Source organism: Cupressus sempervirens, chromosome 8, assembly GCF_028749045.1.
Source record: "Cupressus sempervirens isolate cs-2001-9-10 chromosome 8, ASM2874904v1, whole genome shotgun sequence".
NCBI lineage: Eukaryota > Viridiplantae > Streptophyta > Pinopsida > Cupressales > Cupressaceae > Cupressus > Cupressus sempervirens.
In genome coordinates, this window is record NC_143125.1 from 423,409,535 (window position 1) to 423,432,049 (window position 22,515).

Consider the following 22,515-nt stretch of genomic DNA (forward strand, 5'->3'; position numbering starts at 1 on the left):
AGCCCAATCAGCTAAGCCATTTGCTTTCATATAATTATGGGAAATAATGCAATTTTGAAAAGAATTAATAATATCCCCAACCTTAGATATAATGTTACTAATGTTCCATGATGGTGGGTATATCTTCTTTAATAAATTTATAATGTTGAGGGAATCACCTTCAATCCAAATATTTACCAGATTCAAGTCTTTGGCATACATAAGACCATAAAGAGCAGTAGAGGCTTCCACAATGTGATTGGTTTGACACCCCAAAGGTATAGCCATACCACCAACAAAATCACCATTAGAATTCCTAATCACTACTCCACAACCAATAGTGCTCGGGTTCCCTTTTGAGGCCCCATCAAAGTTCAACTTAAACCAATTAGTCAGAGGACAATCCCATCTAGCACTTTCCCTTGGGTTAGGATCTTGTGTATCTAGAATTAGGCTCCTTATATTCCAATTATTCATCACCCCCATATCCCAATCATTAGAAGGTTGTTGTCCCTTACCACAAATTTTGATATTTTCATGCAGAAGGACCTTGATTTTATGGAAAACTTGAATAGAGTTGGATTCCACTCCTTTGAAGATCCTATCATTACATTCTTTCTAGACCCCCTAGCAAATATAAGGAAGTATAAAATCCCAAAATTTAATAATTAGAGGGTTCTTAGAAGGAGCTTTCCAAGAAAAAAAGAACATCTGGATAGTAGCATGAGGGACTTAGTCCATATTCATTAAGTCCCAATTTTATACCAGACCTCAGTAGTAAAGGGGCGATGGAGCATTAAATGATTCATCGATTCCTCATCATTCTTACAAAGAACACACCGATTAAAAATGAAGAATCCTCTCTTCTTGAGATTATCAAGGGTTAAAATTTTGTTTTGCAAAAGGATCCAAAAAAAGATATTAATTTTAGGAGTCATACCTTTTAGCCAAGCCATTGCCCAGCAAGGAACCTCATAATCTTTAAAATAATTAGCAAAAGCTGACGAAGTAGAGTACACACCACTAGGATCCTTTTTCCAAATAAGAACATCATCTTCATGGTTTAGACAATAAGCATTCAAGAATTTAGCGAGCTCAACAAGATTCAAATCCATGCTAAGAAGATTCACCCATGAGTCATTCTTCTAGTAATCACTAACCAGAGTGCCAAACTGAGTCTTGCACTGCTCCATAAACCCATTCCATCTTGGATCCTCACAGAGGGGGTAATCCAAAATCCAAATATCTTCCCCAAAAATTATCTTCAAACCATGTCCAACCTTCCATTTGACTCCTTTCCTTAAAATGTGTTTAAATTTCTAAGCATTCTTCCAAATTTGAGATCCTCCTTGATTAGAATCAGAAAGAAGGAAATGCTAAAAATCAAAGTTATTCCAATTATATTTATAATCCCAAATATTCCTCCATTCCCCCTCTTCTTTATGCCATCTCCAAAGAAGTTTAGCCAATAAAAGTTCATTCATAAAAGAAATCCTTCGAAGCCCAAGCCCTCCCTTCCCCTTGGGAATGCAAACATTCTCCTATGCAATAAGAGGAAGTCTCCTTTTAGCCTCCATACCTATCCACAAGAAAGTTTTTTGTATTTTTTCAATAGCAAGTGCAAACTTTCTCGGGATTTTAAAGACACTCAAAGCATAGAGTGACACACTTTGGAGGATAGATTTCAAAACAACAACCTTCCTAGCCTGACTAAGAAGGTATCTCTTCCAGCCAACAAGTTTCAAGTGAATCTTGTCAATCAGAGAGTTCCAAAAATTATCAGGGGAAGATAAACCCAAAGGTAGCCCCAAATAAGTTCTAGGCAAGGATCCATTTTCACACCCAATAATCCTTTTAATCTTTAATAGTCTAGCCTCACTAACATTAATAAAATAAATTACACTTTTATTCCAATTAATAGTTTGGCCAGAAACATCCCCATAGTCAATCAAAGCCTTCTTAATATTTCTAGCATTTCTCATTGAGGCTTCCCCCATGACAATAGAATCATCCACAAATTGCTGATGCGAACACACTAGAGCAGAGGAGGAAGGGCTAAGACCAACAAAGTCTCCTTTAGCAACCGTATTATTAATAAATCTTCCCAAGCATTCAACAAGGATAATAAAAAGAATAGGAGAGATTGGGTTTCCCTGTCTAAGGGCCCTAAAAGCCTTAAAAAAGGAGGAAGGGGAACCATTAAACAGAACAGAAAAGAAAGTTGAAGAGAAAAGCATAAAGATAATATCCCTAAATCTCTTATTAAATCCAAACACTTCCAAACACCTAAGGAGGAAGTTCTAGTCAACTCTATCATATGCTTTAGAGAGATCAAGCTTAAGTAGAAACCCTTCCTTCTTAGACACCACAAGAGAATGAATATTTTCATGAACCATAATTATGGAATCCAAGATCTACCTGCTAGGAACAAAGCCATTTTGCTAACCAAAAATAATAGTTGGAAGAATGGAAAGAATTCTGAGAGTCATAACTTTGGAAATAATCTTATAAAAAGAATTAAATAGACTGATAGGCCTAAATTGATCCAAACTGTTAGCACCCAACTTCTTAGGAATAAGGGCAATGAAGGTCCCATTTAACTCTCTAAGGATGTTTCTTGAACCAAAAAATTCCTTAACACCATTACAAACATTAGGACCAATGATATGCCAATATTTATGAAAGAACAAGAGGGGAAAACCATTAGGACTAGGGGCCTTATCACCCTCAAAAGGAAAAATAGCCTTAGAAATCTCATCCAAAGAGGGAATGGAAGTCAAGATTGAGTTCTAAGCTTCATAAATGTAGGAAGGAATATTGTCCAAGAATATTTGTTGCTTCTCTATATTCAAGTTTGGGTCACACTGTAGCAAGCTACCAAAGAACACCATGGCCTCCCTTTTAATGACATCTTCATTATCAGTCATACCATCAGCCATCATGAGTTTGGATATTCTATTAGCCATCCTATGCTTCAAGGTAGTCATATGAAAGAACTTGGTGTTTCTGTCACCTTCTTTAAGAAAAAATTTTTGAGAACGCTGTCTCCAAAAAGTCTCCTTCTTAGAAATGAGATCATGAAGTTCAACCAATTTATTGGTCTCCTCTTCCCTAGAGACCATCTCGTAACCATAAGCTTGAATCTTATTTTGAATGTCTTTAAGCTCCTCCAATATCTTGGTTTTTTTCTCAAAAAATTACCAAAAGTAGTTTTATTTCAGATTTTAATGTGTTTCTTGACATTTTTCAGTTTGGCCGCTACTTTAAACATTTTTGTACCCTCAACATCAATATTCCAACACTCCTGAAATAGTTTCTCCAAATTAGGATGAAGGGTCCACATTTTTTCAAATCTGAAAGGGAAATTCTTTTTAAAACTAAAAGGGTCAGCAGAAAAGAAAATTGGAAAGTGATTAGAGCCCACCTGAACCTAAGCATTAAGAGAGCATTTAAACTTCAAAATCCATTCATTGCTGATAAGGGCCCAGTCCAATCTAACCTGAATAAGATCCTTACCAGCTCTTCTATTTTTCCATGTGTACTCAACCCCATGTAAATCAAGATCATGAAGCATATGGGAGTCAATAAAGTGCATAAGATCTAATCTATTGTCCAAAATGGACTAATTACCTCCCCTTTTTTTAGATTCCTTTAGGGGGGTATTAAAATCCCCTATCACCAACCACTTATCCTCAGCAAAAAGCTTTCTTTGATTAGAAATTTCTTCCATAGAGCTTTCCTCCCCCATTTAGTATTAGGGGCATGAACATTAGTGAGAACCCAACTAAAATTGTCTTTAGAATTAACAAAACACACATTCATCATATTTCTACTTTGATTAATGAGTTCCCCTTGAATCCATTTGTTAATCTAGAACACTGCTAAGCCACCTAAAGCACCATTAGAGTCACTTCCAAAAATATTTCCTCCCTTAAAGATAGAAAGGTGTTCCACCTTATCTTTGATTATCTTAGTTTCTTGGATAACAAAAATATCAGGTCTATTATCCCTAATCATATTTTTCAAAATATCATGTTTGTGAGGATTATTTAACCCTCAAATATTCCACGATATGATCTTAATAGTTTAACAAAATGTTTTGAATCGAGGATAGTTCTCTGACAACCATCAGTTATGCTCTTAATAGCCTCAGCTGTTCTTTTATGCTGATTAGAAGGTCTACCAGTAGAAGATGGCGAAGATCCAACATCACCATTCTTGATGGCAGCACTACCATTCTTAAATAGACCAGACTTTCCCTTAGAAGGCTTGGGATCAACTTTGGTTCCCTTCTTGTTGTTATTCACTGGGGTAAAGTTATCTCCATCTTTAATCCTTCTGCCTCTATATTTCTTCCCTCCTGCTGTCCCATAGGTCCTAGAGCTATCCTTTTTCATAGCTACTTCCTCAACATGGGATATAGTGAGAATGTCCTCAACCACTCCACTAACAAAGGAATTATCCTTCACAATAGGGGCCTAGGGTAAAGTCACCTTGTGGGAACCATCAGAAACCTTAATCCTATCCTTTGTAAAAGGAATCTCCAAATCTAGAACCTTCAGAGGATCTAGGGAAGGGGTAGCCAAATCAGCCATCATTGTCAAAGGTAAAGTAGAACTAAGATGCTTTAAGGGACTTGACAAAACAATATCCTCCCCATGCTGATTTCTCAAGTCAGATATCTCCCCATTCTCCTTTGAAATATCATGCAATACTAGGGTATCTTGGTGGGAAACAACATCCACACCATCCACATCCACTACAACCTCTAGATTGCTGGAAAATTCCTTATGAGCTTGGTTCTTAGTAGGAGAAGGCACCTCAATATTTGCCACAACAAACTCTATAGGTAGAACATTCTTTTCCCCTACTAAAGCACTTCTTCTATCCATATGAGCAAGGTCCTTTGAAGGAACAGGCCCCACAACTTCCTTGTGACCTCCCTTGGTGGTTTCTAAATGAGCTTGGTTCTTAGTAGGAGAAATCACCTCAACTGTCACCAAAAAAAACTCTTTAGATAGATATTTCTTTTTCCCCACTGAAGAACTACTACTATCCAAATGGACAAGGTCCTTAGGAGGAACAAGCCCCTCGACTTCAGCCATTGTCTCTTTAGGTTGGGCTTTTTTGACCCAGATTTTCTTACTCTTCTTAGCAGTCTTTTTACCTTTTCCTTTCAATAAAGGACATTTCTTAGCCCAGTGACCCACTTTCTTGCAATGGAAGCATGCAAAAGGGATAGATTCATATTCAATCCTCTAGTCCCAAACCCCAAATTTAGATTTTAGAGCAATAGATTCTGAGAGGTCTATCCCATGGGATACTCCAACACAAAACTTGGCAAAGTTCAATCTCCTCCTACAAATTGTTACTGAATCTAAAGAGAGAATTTCCCCAAAGGTGTTGACTATGCCTATGAAAACTTCTTCCATCTAGAACTCAAGAGGGAGACCATGAAGTTTCACCCATACAAGAGCTTGAATAGCTAAATCATCTAGAGAGTAAAGATTGGGGGCCCATTTCTATAAAAGCATGGTATGCTTCCCCATAACCCAAGGACTACTACACAAAATATCTCTCTTATCCTCATCACAAGAGAAATAAAAAGAAAGACAACCTTTAGCCATAGCAAAAATATTCACTTGACCCTTCAAACACCATTTTCTCTGTACATAAGCCCAAACATCTTCAATATTAGGTCGTGCACCAATGAAATTCCCAACCAGAGTAGACTCCATACAAGAGATGTTTCTATCAATAATTAGATCAGGAATCTCAATAGAAAACTTACCTTTCTCCTTCACTGAAATGTCTTTAACTGCCGAAAAAGTAGATTTTCTCGTGGGAAAAATCCCAAACAAGCTAGACCATTTTTTATTCTATTTGTGCCCCCCCCCCCCCCCCCCCAACACCACCACCACCCCCCCTTCCACATCCACCAAGAACCTACCATCATTTGCATCCCCATATTCACCATCATCCCTAGATTAGATCGGGAGATTCCCAAACTGTTCTCTAGGTATAGGAGGATTCAAAATCCTATTCCCACCTGAACTCTCACCACTCCCACTCCCCATTCTTTCAAAATCCCTTTGTATCATTATTATTAATATTGATACTATTATATTTGTAAAATTTATATATATTATAATATTGTTATATATATATGAGAAAATGGTCGGACGAGCAGGGTTTGCAGGGCACACATGGTTTGCAGGGTGAATAGGTGCAATAGGGTGCACAAGGTTTGCAAAGAAAATAGATGGCTGGCATGTAGGGACAAACAAATGAGGTTCATGTTCATCGTTAAATCTAGGGCCTCAATAGGTGAGCATCTAGCAGTCTGCCATACTTAAGAAGAGATGCCTAGATGATGACATTTCCCATCTTTTCTCTTCCACACCTTTTATGCAGCTGGCTGCATAGCAATGCAATGAAAATATTTTTCGATGATGTCCTTTTGTGGAACGATTCCTATAGAAGCCTTTTGATGAGAAAACTAAATCTATCTTTCGAGGCAAGGTCGTGGTCCAACTTGCTAAACCTTTTTTGTTAAACCCTAGATTCCATATCTTGAGTAAATCCAAACCTTGGCCTTCCAATACAAGTCTTATTGCCAACTCGATGCCATACCAAGGGCAAGATTTATTTGAAATAGGAGAATCATTCAATTCTAGAGGTGCAAGATTTAAGCATCATGTGGCAAGGAAAATTCTATAGCATGGTCCAAATTTTGAAAATGGTAATGGGCAGGAAATACAAAACCCAAATCTACCTCCTCTTCAAATGTAGAGAAGGGTAATAAGTGGTAAATAGAGTCAGGGTAAAAGGAAAATGAAGACTGATCTTCAATGCCCACATCATATTAAATAGAAACAACCTATTTTTGACATCTACATGGGCACTCCATCGGGATCCCCGATTATACCCTCCTCACCACTTGCTCCACACATGAAGAAGTCTACATTGATTGATGATAGTGATTTCAGGTTTCATCTGCAAGCAGAAAAGTGTAATGATAGTTCTAAGGCATGTTTGCATCGGACAATTAGAGTCCCGCTAAAGCCAAGGAAAGCCACTCAAATTTGGAAATGTAAGCAGGTCCAGGCCTCAGATACAATGGAGAAAGACATGTCTATAAAACTCCCTGCTCATTTGCTTCAATAACCTATTGGCCTTCTTTGTCTTTTAGCTCTAATTGGTAAGTTTTATAGTTTTACTTTACCCTTTGGTAAGATTAAGGAATGGGTGTTGTTGCATTGGGAAGGAGTAAAAGACATTTTTTTATAGATAATGAAACTAAATATTTCTTTTCCACGTGTTTCGAAAGAGTATAGAGATGCAATTCATAAATTCAAATGATGGTTTTGTCAAGCATTAGGGCTTTTTACTATGATTTGGGTTCCAAACTTTATCCCCCTACTTTTATCAAATGTTCATTTTTTCCCTTTTTGGATTTCTTTCCCTTTCTTGCTGTTGGAATACAGAAATCTAGATATCATCAAAATTCTTGCTAATAAACTAGGGATTTTCCTCAACCATGATCTTATCACTTATGATTCTCTGCATTTGGAAGTTAGAGTTTGCTTACTTTCAGATATGCACAAACAAATCCCAAGGCAGATTACTATTAACTCTCAATGGGGATCCCGGGTTCAGTAGATAAAGGTTCAAGATGTAGATACTGTGCATAAATTTTAGCATAAATTTGGGCATTTCAATGTTTAGTGCCAAGATTCACTCCAAGAGGTAACAAAGATATGTCTGGAACACACCATGGACCCATCTGTATGCTCTCTTAAAACACAAATGAGTATGATAATAAAGGCATCTAATCTATTTGATATTTTTCTGGGAAGACCTAAGGTGGTAAACAATTTTAAGGTTCCACATGTGATGTGCTTCCCTCGTGGAAATCTTGATATTTGCTTCATGATTAGCTCTTCAATGAGACCAAATTTATTTTCTATTCTCCCATTGGTAAATGTTTCTCTCCTCATCTACCCATTATCATCCCTTCCCATTAGTGATGTGCCAAAGTCAAGCATGGTAATTTGTAAATCTAGAGAATCCAAATTGCATTCATTGGGGATGCAAATATTTTAGAAATAGCTTCAAAAATTATCTATGATATTTTTGATGAGGAAGGGGTTGGTGTGGGTTAATATAATTCTTCAAAGGCACTAGATGAACTACTTAAAGACTATCAATTATGACATAGGCTTCTCTCTTTTAATGATCTAGACCAGCTTCAGAATGTGGTTAATTTTGGTCAACATAATCAAGATATCTGTAGTCTCCCATGCTGGGCTCTCCTCAACAATTTGATCATTTTTTCCCATTAGTGGGTCTTGGAATCAATTACAAATGGATGCCTTTAAGAAGGTTAATTTGGATGATGATTCCTTGGGTTTGGATAAATGCATTTTTCAGCAGGCCAAATTGTTGATAGAGGACTTAGACTCAGGTAGTTCAACTTCACAGGGTTAGAATTTTGAGGATAACTCTTCTCAACCTTGGATGGGTGATGATGCTTTTATTTCAATTCAACTATATGATATCTACAACATTCTCTGTATTGCTCAATCACCATCACAATCTCATGTCCCTCCTAAGACTCCCAAGCCTAGAGGTCAACCAAAAGGCTCCAAGAAAAAGTTGGAAATTGCAATAGGCATTAAATATACCTTGGATGATACATTTTTTGTCAAAAAAAGAATGACAAGGAGTACTGTCAACTTCCCAATTAGATCAATAACTTGGTTTAGAAACACAACTCATGGATTGGACATCCAAAATGAGCAGTTATCTTTCTAATAGAGAAGGTTCATTTAAATTATCAACCTAAGGACGTATACTTGAAACAAGTTTGCAAAGTATATGCAATATAAAAATCTCTAAGTTATTCTATCATTTCAAAATGACAATGTTGGGAATAAATCTAATTACACAGTACTTGCTGTAGGAAACTACAAGAAAACTACATAGTAATGGCTGCAAGAATTGTATATTATCTAATATGTATATTATCTAATATGTCTATATCTCTAGGTATGTCTACATCAAATGCTTGATTACAATTTTGAATATATAAGATTATTGACTTTCTAACAATCATCTAACAAGTGTCTCATCATTCCTTTAAACAAGGAAGAGACTTATTACAAAACTAATGACTAAGTGTGTTGATTTTCTGTTCCACATTTAGCATTTCACTCAAGTGCATGGTTCTCTTTTATTATTTTGAATCTTATAAAACCCTTTTACCAGGTTATTCTCCTCCTTTTCATCTTTCCAAATCATTTTGAAGATATAAATTACATTAAGAAACATGGAAGTTATGATCATTTAATTGAAAGTGGTTTTTTGTTGCTTGAAAATGTACCACCTTTTACTCAGTCAACTTATGATCCGTGGTACTCATTAACTATTCTGAACCAACTCAAATGCTCAAAAGGGTTTGTGTACCAATTTTTTCATCTTTTTAAATCTGTAAGCCATTCTTAATTTCATTAAGAATTGAGTAAGATATGCCTATTTTTCTGAAATTGGCTTTTGACTTTTTTCTGCATTTCTTGCAATTGCTAATTATTGACAAGTGTCAACTTTCTTCTCCTTATTACCAACTACATGAATGACTCAAATACCTCACAAACAACATGTTAATCACCTCAAGATAATTATACTTTAATAATAACCACTTATCGTGATAAATCATCACAATCTAGCATTAACTAGCTACACATACAAATGCTAATCAATAAATCATTTATCATAGTTAATGCTTCATAAATAAAGTTCATATACGGAAATGGGTTTGAAATATATCAAAACCATGAGGTAAAGTTTTATAATAAAAGGATAAAAATATGACATTTTATAGGCTCATCAAGAACAACTAGTTCTCCTTGTCAGTAATGAAAATCACATCTTGGATTGTCAGAGGCATAAATGCCTCTAACAAGAGATGTAGAATCAAATATGTTTTTGATTCTATGGTGGTAGATCTTGTTTCTATTTAGGAAACTAAACTATCTCATGAAACTTTTCAAAAAACATTAGCAAAATGGTCAAACTAGGGCTTGGTTCACTCCCCTATAGATGGGGCTTCTGGTGGTTTGGCTATTCTTTAGAACCCAAGAACAATTCAAGGTCAACTTATTCAAGCACATTCTAATTGGTATATGATGAGTGTGTCCCACCTTAATACTATAATTATCTTGATAAATGTCTATGAACTCAATTTAACTTATGAGAAACTCAAGCTTTGGGACAGTCCAACACATATGATCCTAACACAAGACTAGCAAAATGTCATCCTTGGTGGAGATTTCAATGCGATACTAGATAATAAAGAAAATACACGGGTTATCATTCCACCAGTCAAAACAATGCAAGATTTTTCCAATTTTGTTGAAAACAACAATCTCTATGATGCTCAGCTGATTTCTGGGTCATTTACCTTGTCTAATAAAAGAGTTGGTTTTGCACAATTTGTTGTTAGACTGGATCGCTTCTTAATCTTGCAAGAATGTAAACTTTAGAACTTCTAGGTACAATTTGAGATTCTTACTCTACCAGGGCCTAATCATTTGCCAATTTCACTGACCTTGTCTTAGGTAGTCTCTAGTGATAATATTCAGGGTAGATAATCTTTTAAGTTTGAAAGAATGTGGCTTCATCATTCTCACTTTTTTGCAATTGATCAAGCAATGGTGGGTCATCGCACCTTTTGTGGCAGGCACCAAGATGCATCAATTTGCTATGAGATTGAAATATGTTAAGAAGCTTATTAAGAAATGGAATTAGCAAGTCTTTAAGAATGTTTAAAAAAAAAAAGAGGTTGTTTCAAAGTAGCTGAAAGAAGTTCTCAGCAAGAATATTTAGCATGGCATGGATAATGAAATGTATGAATTATAGAAATCCCTTCAACACAAATGGGATGAATTATGCAGTAGAAAAGAGGAATTTTGGAGACAAAAATGTGGTTACATGAAGGTGATAAGAACACAAAGTATTTTCTTGCTTCTGCAAAACAAAAGAGAGTAGCTAAAACAAATTTTTTCATCCAAGAATTAGATACTGGTCGCACTATCAATTCAGCCAACCAAATTTGTGAGGAAGGTGTTAATTTCTTCAAGAATTTACTTGCTCTTGTAGTATTTCCTTCACCTTTTGGCTCTCAAGTTAATGAGATTCTTGATGCAATTCCTCCAATGGTATCTCCCAGGGACAATGACATGCTTATGGCTCCTTTTTCTATTCAAGAAATTAGAAAGGTTGTTTTTTCATTTCCCTCAGAAAAAACTCCTAGGCCGGATGGTTTCACTACTCTTTTTTATCAAAGTTATTGGGATACTATTGGATGAGATATTTTAGTTGTAGTTGAGGAGTCTAGAAAATGTTGTTCCATGCTCAAATATTTCAATACTACTAATGTCACATTAATTCCAAAAATTAAGGAATCACTGACATTTGTAGATTTCCAATCAATTTCGTTATGTAACTTGACATACAAGATTATCACAAAAGTCATTTACTTAAGGGTGCAACATCTTATTCCTAAAATCATTTCTACTAAACAAGGTGGTTTTGTTCCAGGGAGAGAAACCATGGAGGGAGCTTTAGTAGCACATGAAGTTCTCCATTCCATTAATACAAACCAAACTTTGATATTTGTTATTAAATTGGATATGATGAAGGCTTATGATAGAGTTTGTTGGTCTTTCCTCTTCTAAGTTTTGTGAAAGATGGGTTTCTGAAAAAGTTGGTGTAAATGGATCGGAGCTTGCATTTTAGGAGCTTAGTTTTTGGTAATGATCAATTGGCAAGGTGCAAATTTTTTTCTCATCTACACAAGGGGTGAGACAAGGAGATCCTCTATCTCTTGTTTTTTTTATTATCATGGCATAAGCATTCAACCAAACCATCAAACTTAACAGTCTATTCGGTAAATGGAAAGAGGAAAAAGTTACTAGCACCTCTATCTCCATCACACATTCACTTTTTTCTAATGGCATCCTGCGATTTGGTTTTTCACAAGTTAAAGAGGAAAGAAAAAATAAATATATTTTTCAGCTTTACTCAGCTATCTTAGGGCAGATTATCAATGTACAGAAGTCAAAAATTTACCTTTTCAACACAAACATAGTTATCTTAGATAGGATTGTGCAGATTCTGGGATTTTTAGTGGATTTTTTTTACTGTCTATTTACCTGGGAATCCCCCTTTTCATGGGCTCCAATAAAACTTGTTATTGGACTTCAGTCAATGACCACATTAAGACCATAGTGGTGGCCTAGAAAGCTATATGGTTATCTTTGTCAGGGTGAATCCTTCTCATTAAATCAGTTCTTTCAGTCATCCTGAATTATTATCTTGCTATCCTTAAAGCTCCTCCCTCAATTTTAGCACAAATACAAAAGTTGATCAAAGGTTTCCTATGGAAAAGAAATTTGAATGATGAAAAGAAAATTCCTCACATTTTAATTCAAGACTTGGCACATATCTCAGCAGTTGATGGTGTGGGCATTCATGATTTAATGAAAAGAAATGAAGCTTTCGGGGTAAATTAGTTTGGCATATGTATAGCAGACCCCATAAGACCTACTATCAAATCTTTTAGCAAAAATATCTTGACAATAATGAGCCTTCAAGAATATTCTGAATTCTGAATCCACCAAAGGGATCAACAATTTGGGACTTCATGGCAGCGTCCAGATATATTGTCCTTAATTATGTCACATGGAAAGTTAATAGTGGGGATAAGATTAATTTTTGGAGGGATTCTTGGAATGAACAACCTACTTTAATCTCTATAAAAAAAACATAGGATGTTATTTTAGTGTTAGAAAATCTTTGAAGAACATAATTATGTAACTACATTCTTACTATTTGTATTCATTGACAGAAAGCCTATTGGAAGGATCTAGATCATCTTCCTTTACCTCAAAAGGATAGTGATATACTCCATGGAATCTTTAAAAATAAACATGTATATTTATCAAATAGAGAAGATAACTTCATTTGGGATCCAACAAAGGATGGAAATTATTCAATAAAAGAAGGGTATAAGCTCCTCCAATGCATTGGTTCAGATAAAATCTCATCTCGTGCATATTATTTTGGTTGGAACCATATTACTTTACCAAAAGTGGGTTGCTTTACTTGGCTCACAATCAAATATAGGATTTTGACAAGCAATAGATTGGAAAGATTGCACATTTCCCTTGCCTTTAAATGTGTGCTATGTGATGAAGTTAATGGAACAATCAACCACCTACTTGTAAATTGTCAATTTTCACAACAATGTTGGTTATTTTTCCTCAGAAATTTAAATTACAACACCCCTCTTTAGAATAAGATTTAGAACATTTTTCAAGAATGGTCAGTTCTATTTTCTAATTCCATCTCTTCCAATATCTGGAACTGTACTCCAACATTAGTGATTTGGGCCATCTAGTGGAAAAGAAATAAGCAAATCTTTCAAAAAGAATTTCTTATGATTAACAAGGTATTAGATGGTATTGAAAGATAAATTTCTAAGGTGACTAATGCAAGCATCATCAAAGATAGAAGAAATCTTGTTACTACCCCATGGGATAGTATGATTCTTCAAGAATGGAAGTCTTTATTCATACCAATAGGATGGTGTTTAAATAATAAAGTTCTTGATAGAATCGACCGGTCCACTGTTTAGTGGATTCCACCCAAAAAAGGTTATTACAAGCTCAATTTTGATGGAGCTTCTAGGGCAACCTAGGTAAGTCAAGTATTAGTGCATGTGTTAGAGATTGGAAGGGAATAGTTTTGGCTCTCACTACTGCTTCCCTCTTGGAAGGAACAAATAATATGGTAGAGGATCATGCTCTATTTGTAGGGTTAATCCTAGCTAAAAAGGGTGGCTTTCTATGATTGCATATAGAAGAAGATTCCCAGGTAATAATAATGCATGCATTAATTGACAAATTTTCTTGTGGAAGCTCAAGTATATTTTACTTTAGATATGGAAACTTCTTGATTATTTTGAAGATTAATGTTTTTCACACACATTACAAAAGGGTAATAAAGTGGTAGATCTTTTGTTAAATATTGGCTGTAAAGGTACAAAGATCTTAACTTTTAATCTGGAGCCTTTTATCACCCAGAATGAGTTACTTATTGATTTGATCACATATGATCTACAAACTAACCATTAGAATGATGAGTTGTTATGGGATGCAAGGTCATTTTAAGTTGTGTAATTAATGTCATTACAAAGTATAGATTATTCCTCTACTGGCATCAATCTCTTTTCTTAATGTAGTTTGTATGAGTTTGATATTCTTAATGGGACATGTGGTGTTGCTTAACTAATTTTTGGTATCTATGTCACATAGCCTAGCATGCAATTAACTGTGCTTTTCATTGGCTTGTTTATTTCACATCAGGTGGTATCAAAATGCATTAATTTCACTTAAGCTACCATATTTTTTATTATTTTTAAAGTACATGATGTCCCTTTAAATATGATGGCCTTAGCTACATAATACTACCTTGTTTTGAGATGACTTTTTCTATGGATTATTGTGTTAAGTGTGATTCTTGTAACAAATTCCATTGGGTGTTTATCTAAAAACTACAGATTTTGGATTTAGCCAAATCTAGATGAAAATGTATTGCTGCTAGGAGTTGATGATGTTGTCCTTGAGGAGATGTTTATTATCAATCCACCCTCTATATGATGTGCAATTAGGCATGTTTTGGGGGAAGAAATTCTTCTTCCTACTGTTAAGCACTTTTTATTTCTATCAAATTTGGTTTCTATCTTCCCATCTAACTCCATGGACCTCCTTCAATCTACATAGCTTCTTGAAGTTATTGCATTTAAAGTCCTTAAACAACAACTCTAGGCAAACAACAAGTTAAAGACTACAATGCAACATTATGACCTTTGGGTTGGTAATGTGCTTGTAGGGGGATTGTTTGAAAGGTCTCTGTTTCTCAGGTCTAGTTCTCTTGAAGGCCCTATATAAATCCTTCAAGAAATAGAGTTCCTACTACATGAAATCTACATTGCAAGTGTCTTCCCATGCTCTTGGTTTTCAACTAGAAGACAAAATTCGATAAACTAGGTATGCTATATTGGATTTTCTTTTCCTCTCCAACAATTTCCATCTACCTCACCTTGCATGTGGCTTACTGGTTCTGTCAACTTTGGCTCAGTATGTTAGTGGTCATGCTCAACAACATGCTGACTAGCAGGATGAAATCTTCCCTTTGATTCCCCAAATGCAACAGCTTGTGTGTAATGTCTCGCCCAGAGATCCTTGGAAATAAGGATTCAAATCAAGACAAGATATTTTTTATTTTTACAAGTATGAATGCACAAGACAACATTATACAGGGATCACAAAGATCGCAACGGAAGACTTCAACACAATCTCGGCAACCAATGAATCTCCAAACGCCACTACCAAAAGACAAACATGAACAAACACCAACAACCACCACAACAAGATGAGGATTCAAGAACAACCACTCATCAACAAAACACCGAGCTAGGGTAAAATGCAGAATCCTAAAATTTGGCTAAGCCTAAAATCCTGAAGCCCTAAAAATTGGTTAAGTCTGGATTTCTGAAGCCCTGAAATTTCTTAAAATCCATAACTTATCTCCGAGAGGTCTGAAACCTATCTCAAACAATTTTTCGCATATATTAAAATATATCTTAAGTATAAGGAATTAAATATATGTCAACTTATACTTGAACGATATATTTTAAACTCCTAGGAAAACTATTTTGAATCAGGAAGGTGAAAAAACCAAAAGGGTGTCCAATACCAACTTCTGAACTTTCATCTGACAAGCCTAGATAGCCCCTATTTCTTGCGCAAGAAAGAAAACTGGTCTTGAGTTTCGCGTGAGATCTTTCACTGCTTCGTGTGAGAAAGTGCGCACTTCGCGCAAGGACTACTAACCTTCGCGCAAGGATTCACATTCTCGTGCAAGGATTCCCTACGCACCGCATGAAGATTTACGTTCTCGCGGGGGAAGTGTATTCTTTTGCACGAGGAAGAAACAATCTTGTGTGAGGAAAATAAAATTTTGCGCGAGGAAACAAATCAACGCGATACAAAATGCAAAAAAAAAGTTAAACAAACAAGGAAACCTCCACATCGGGGAGTACCAGATCCATGTAAATAGAGGAATGAACACTCGAGAGCACTAACAACAAGGAAAGAGGAAAATCTAACCATCTAAAACATAAAAGAAAAACACATACTAAAATAAACATCTCAAAGAACAAAAACAACATCGCAATGTACATAAATACATCTCAAGAACAAAACAACCAAACTAAGTACGTGGTTCCTCCCAACCGTCAATAGCATCATAAGACCATCGTGGGTCCTAGCCATCCCCCGTGCATAACATCCCAAGCCACCGACTAGATCGTCAGTACTGTCATAATAGGGATGTCACTACTAAAACATGCAACAATATAAGCATAAGGAAATCTAACATGCTAGTAGTAAAGCATAAGATAATGCTACAGTAGATAACATCTCCTATTACATGCTAAACAACAATAAGCAACAGATGTACTACTAAATCAAATAACATCATCTAATCATATGCTAACCATCATGATAAGGGAATGCATCAAATAAACTAACATCATCTAAACATGGTATCCAAGAATTCCAATGAAAGCATAAATCACAAGAAAGCATACTCCAGAACCCGAAGTACCAAGTGAAAACATCCAGCAACGGTTGCACTAGGACAAAATCATCTCTGTACACCAGTCCCTAGCAGTGGCGAAGGTAGCTACGCCTCCCAACCACGTGGCACCCATAGGTCCACACCCATCATGCTGATGGAGATAATGATCCAACCACAAACACACATAAAGCACAACATCCAAGGCTAACACTCACACCAGACAGTATGATGGCTGAACCAAGAACCTAAGACAATGCAAGGAGTACAGGTCCTAGTTAGACACTCAAAAGGCTACTAAGTAGGGGCTGACATCATGGAGAGTCGCTTGGCATTGACAAGCCCAAGCTCGGATCTGTGTAGCTCAACTCCCTCAACGGAAGGCCAATACACCATGTAGCTCAACTCCCTCAACGGAAGGCCAATACACAAAATTACCATTTTATTATCTTAAGTTTTATTACCAGTCACACATTTTATTTAGTTATCACTTATTTAAAACTTCCTCTGCCAACCCTATGGGACTAAGGTCACCAGGCTGCGAGTTAGAAGCCCCCTCCATATGCTACCCTACCCTACCCATGCTCATCCTACGACAAGTGCCTGTGGGCATGCATACTCCCATCCCAACCCCAATGATCATAACTTTCGGAAAATCCATAGAAGATCGGGCCTCGCAAGTCACCCAACAAATGTATGCGTACGTACTTGTGTGTGGCGCACCACCATCACGAAGATCGTAACACAAGGACAGGAATGAGAACAAAATGCAAAGAAAACACCCAACTGAAAGCAACATGAGAAGGACAGATTCTACAGGAATCCCAAAGCCAATAAAATCATACATCATGAAATCACTCAACCGGCCTCAATCCGAGAGGATGGATTCTACACGAATCCCAATGATGTAACAAGACCAAACATCATGAACTCACTCAACTAGCCTCAATCCGAGAGTATGGATTCTACACGAATCCTAGCATTCATGAAACAAAAGCAAAGGTCCAACAAAAACCATAACAAGTGTAAAATCACTCAACCGAACACAACGTCGGGAGTATGGATGCAACACGCATCCCAATGCAACATAAAAGTGCAAAAGTGGTCTGACTGATATCCAAACAGATCATCAAGGTCCACAACCCACATTGTGCCAAGGAAACCCAAAAAAATAAGGCAGCACGCAAAATGAGGTAAAAACTCCAAAAATTTGGAAAACTTCAAAATTAAAACCCATTTGGCCTTTGGGTTCAAAAACCCCAAAAATCCAAAAATCAATGGAATCGGACACCGTATGCAAAAATGGCCAGCATAACGGCGTAAAATTCCAATCTCTCATCTCGAAAAATAAGGAAATGTTCATACCCGCCCAACCAGGTAGAACTAACATACAAAAACGAAGGGGAACACTAGTTCTCAGATCCCAAACAAACGGCTACCAAAAACAGAAGTAGAAACGAAGCAGAAACAATAAAATAGGAAAGCCCTACCTCATAGCCAAAAGGGCAAAATAAGAATCCGAACCATAAAATAAATATCTCGCAGAAGTAGCTGAAAATCGCGACAATCTAAGGTTTCCCTGAGTTGGATCCAACGAGCCCAACCTCGCGATGATCCCACGCCCGTAGCTCCCACAACGAACAAAACAGTAAATCCTCATGAAGAGGATTTTGGGTTTTACTCTCCAACTTTCCAATTTGAAAGTGAGAAGTGAGGGATTAAATTCCTTTTTGGATATTTATTCACTTTTCGAGTGAATAATCAATTAGGGCATTTAACCAGCCAATCTAGGTAAACCCCAAATCGACCCAAACGAAAACAGGCTATTCCTATAAATAGAAATTCATCTATGGCAAAGCTGCTAGAAATTAAAATAAATCAATTAAAAATCCTAAAAACCCAAAAACACATAAATCTCCTAAACAACTTTCGCGACAAAGCGAAACTCTAAATGCACAGACACGCTTACTGGTCTAATCACATAATGCAAATGAGTTCAAATTTAATAATCACTGAAAGGTTTAAATTAAACATTTAATTAAGGATACGTCGACCATACAAAGGTGACATTGGTAAAATATGAACGACTGAATCACTAACTCCATGTGCCACTGCCAGGGATATACATCCTGCACACTAAACAACACGATCAAGCACAATTGCATATAATAACATAGCCGAAGCAATAAATGCATCAAATCACCTAATTTAACCATTTATTTAATTATATTAAAATAATCTATTTACATCACTTATGTTTGCATAAAGCATAACAACGCAGGAATGAAGTAAATAACCATAGCATTAAATCCATCATATAGTGAAATCAGAGGTATGTCCAAATACCAGATAACTAGATAACCATATATCATCATAAAACACACTGTCATCTCAAAATGGCATCATCATGCAATATGATTAACTGAACAACATAGTAGTCTAATATCTATGATACTGGAATCAAAGAGTAACATTTGACCCTCAGGTCATCTCAAATGTAAAACATAACATGAGTCACAAATATCTCTCTAATTAGAAATATAACAAAGTAAATGTCCGCAGCACATAACCAAAGAATCCAACATGAAAAATCCATTCTAATTACTTAAGCATTTAATAATGGTTGATTACTCTACATTAAAATAGAATTTAAAACATATAAACAACCATAGTCATAAACATGACTAACCACTGCTACAGGAACCTAGTCCCATGTAGCATGGTAATAGTACACAGTGCAATCTCTGCACACATCTCAGGGTAATCACGAAACAACCTTATGATACCACATCGATCCTGGTAACCACTAGCACAAACCTCAGTGAACCAAAAATCACATCATAATCTCAAAGATCAGTCAAAAGCATAATCAAAGCAACTGATACAGAAACATAAATCTAAAAACCTCAACGGTGTAGACCACTCAGGGTCAAAATCATGATCCATCTCAACAAAAAATTAGCAAGGTTGCATCCATCAGGACGACTTACAAAAGTCAAATGGGAGAGGCACTACATTGTGGCCCTGCTATCGCCTCCAATTGGGATGTCCCCCACCATGAGAATAACATGTGAAATTGGGATTTGGGGGTGAGTTAAATAGATAGGTCAAAAGTATTCTCTTAGTGGTCGATGAACCCAAATTTGCTAAGATGGAGGAAGGTTAAGAAATATCATAAGAAGTTTTAAAATCTTTTTGACAATGACCATTAAGAGATATATGCTTTGGTCTGCATTGTAATTACGATATCTCTGTATCTCTTTAGAAGACACTTTATGTAAATTTTTATGGTAAAATTTTGTATCGAGCAATGATGTTGGGTTTTCTTGTTAGTTCTTTCTCGGTTGAGCTTTTGAGTCATGCTTATATATATATATATATATATATATATATATAGATATATATATATTAAGTGGCTTGTCCACTTTTACCAAAAAATAAAATAAAATAATTATATGTAATTATATTGATTTTTAAAATATTTTCATACTTATGTATCGTTGCAAATATGTAATTATATATAATAGATTATATTCTACTTTAATGTCATTATGTATTAATTAATTATATATTTTTTGAAATATTAAGTAGCCAAAACAAGGGGTTTGTCCCTTACAAATAGTCAAATTGGCCAAATATCAGTAGATTACCAAACAACCAGGTGGACAAAAAGTAACCCCTAACCCCGCTTAACTTACCAAAAACATAACCTGAATAACCTAAGATAAGCTTTCAAAACAATTGACAAAATATTAGAGTACATTAACCAACACCAGTTCAAACATAACAAGTTTTTAAATGAAGGCATCACTACCTTAAAACTAATCAAGTCAATGAACCACCAAAAAAACCAAGACCACATAAAGAAACTCGAGGAGGGGAGAAGGCACTAGTTATCCTTCCCATCGTCTTTCTCCTTAAGGAGAACATTCGCCTAGTCTTCCACTAGGAACCCGAATAGTAATTTGGAGTCCTCCTAGTTCATGCCATTATCCTGGTTACCTTGAAGAAATTGCAAGGTGGTAGCCACTGCATGGGTCACTTTGATGGTGAATTTGGACATCAGGGAAGTACTATATATACTTCATAATTCATTGGGGCTTAGGGCATCACCTTGAAATTTTTTTTGGCCCTATTTTATCGAGATTTTAGGATGAAATATAATAATTAATTATAACCCTAAAGCGGTAAAAATACTTCTATAAAAGAGCTTAGGGTTAAAGGTTTTCATAATGTGTGATGCAAAAATTACTTCTTGTAGTAAGATTGAGTTGTAAGGGATAACAGATTGTAATTAAATTGTACTCACTAGATCATAATAATATTGGACTTGTTGCTTGGTGGACGTAGCCCAGGGTTTGGGTGAACCACATTAAATCTTGGTGTCTTGTGTTCTCTTTTGTGTGATCTATTATTTTTTGATATTTTTTATATTTGTATGTATTTTTTATTTCTTTCTTAGGTCAATCCTAACACAAAAGGCCAAAGCTTTCCTCCAGGACCATCATTATCTCTCTTAGCCCCTTGACCTCTACATTCATAACTACCACTATTTCCTCCAGAGAGTAGCATGACTTACATTTCTCCACCTCCATGCTATTAACTTGTAGAACCAAGGAGTTAGAAATCATCTTCTTCCCTTTAGAATTTTCTCAAGTTGGGGAGGAGGGTGTCATGGGAGAGGGGACCCTATCATCCACCATTTTTGGGAATTGATCTCGCATGATATCCATCATATTTATTATGAGGGTCTTAGAAAGATGAGTCACATCTTTACTCTCTTTTTCCTCTTCTCCCAAGCCTAATGTCGAGGAATCCAAAATATCCACCTCCAATTCCATATCCTCATCCTTATCTGCTCTATATTTCATCGTCTTTTGTTTCATCCTTTGCTTGTGGGGGGGGGGGTGTACCTTTAGAATCTAACTCATCTTCTTCATGCAAGATAGTTGTTCTCAACCTCCTCTTAACCTTGATTTTTGTGAGTCTCCCATACCTTCTTCTACCACTTCTAAGGGTATGTGCAGGATCATGGTCAACCAAACTATGGCCTTAAGTGGCAATGAAAAACCAACAAATCAGGGTTATGTCAACTTGACACATAATTTTAAAGTGGTTATGGACTTTATATCAAAAAGTTGTAAGAAAATAATCTGTAGGAAACTGAATGTAGTTTCTAAACTACTAGGCCTTATCAGGAGAAAAAAATAATTGATGGATAAAAAGTTTGAATTTTAATGCAGTACTATAAAAAAAAAAGTCTCATGTTTGACCACCTTAACTAATAGAAAATTTTACCAAATTTAATTTAATTTTTTTTTTCTTATACTAGGTGAAGCATAGAATGTGACACAACTTTTAGATTTAAAAAATGTTATACCATTTGAAAGTTATAGCTACTTTTCAATCAGTATGTCAATCAGCACTTTACAATAATCTTCATTGATAATTAACTAATAAATACTTATCGAACTTAGAATTTGATAGAAATTATATCGATGGATTCTCGAGAGCAATATTAAAAAACCATTTTCATTTCAATTTCAATCAAAATAACATTGTCAGACGACTACTTGAAGTCTGAGTATCACTAAAACTCTCTTCAAACACATCTTTTGGGTTGACCCGGTAGGCTTGGTAAATACCAAGCCTAATCGGAGATCGAATTTCAAATTGGATATCAGATTTCAAATCAGATATCCAATTTGAAATCGGATATCTGATATGGCTTGGTGAAATTTGGTGAGAAATTTGAAATCCCAACCCATTTTGGAGGGAAAACCGGATTTAAGAGTTATAGCTTATGATTTATAAATTATTTTTGTTATATTA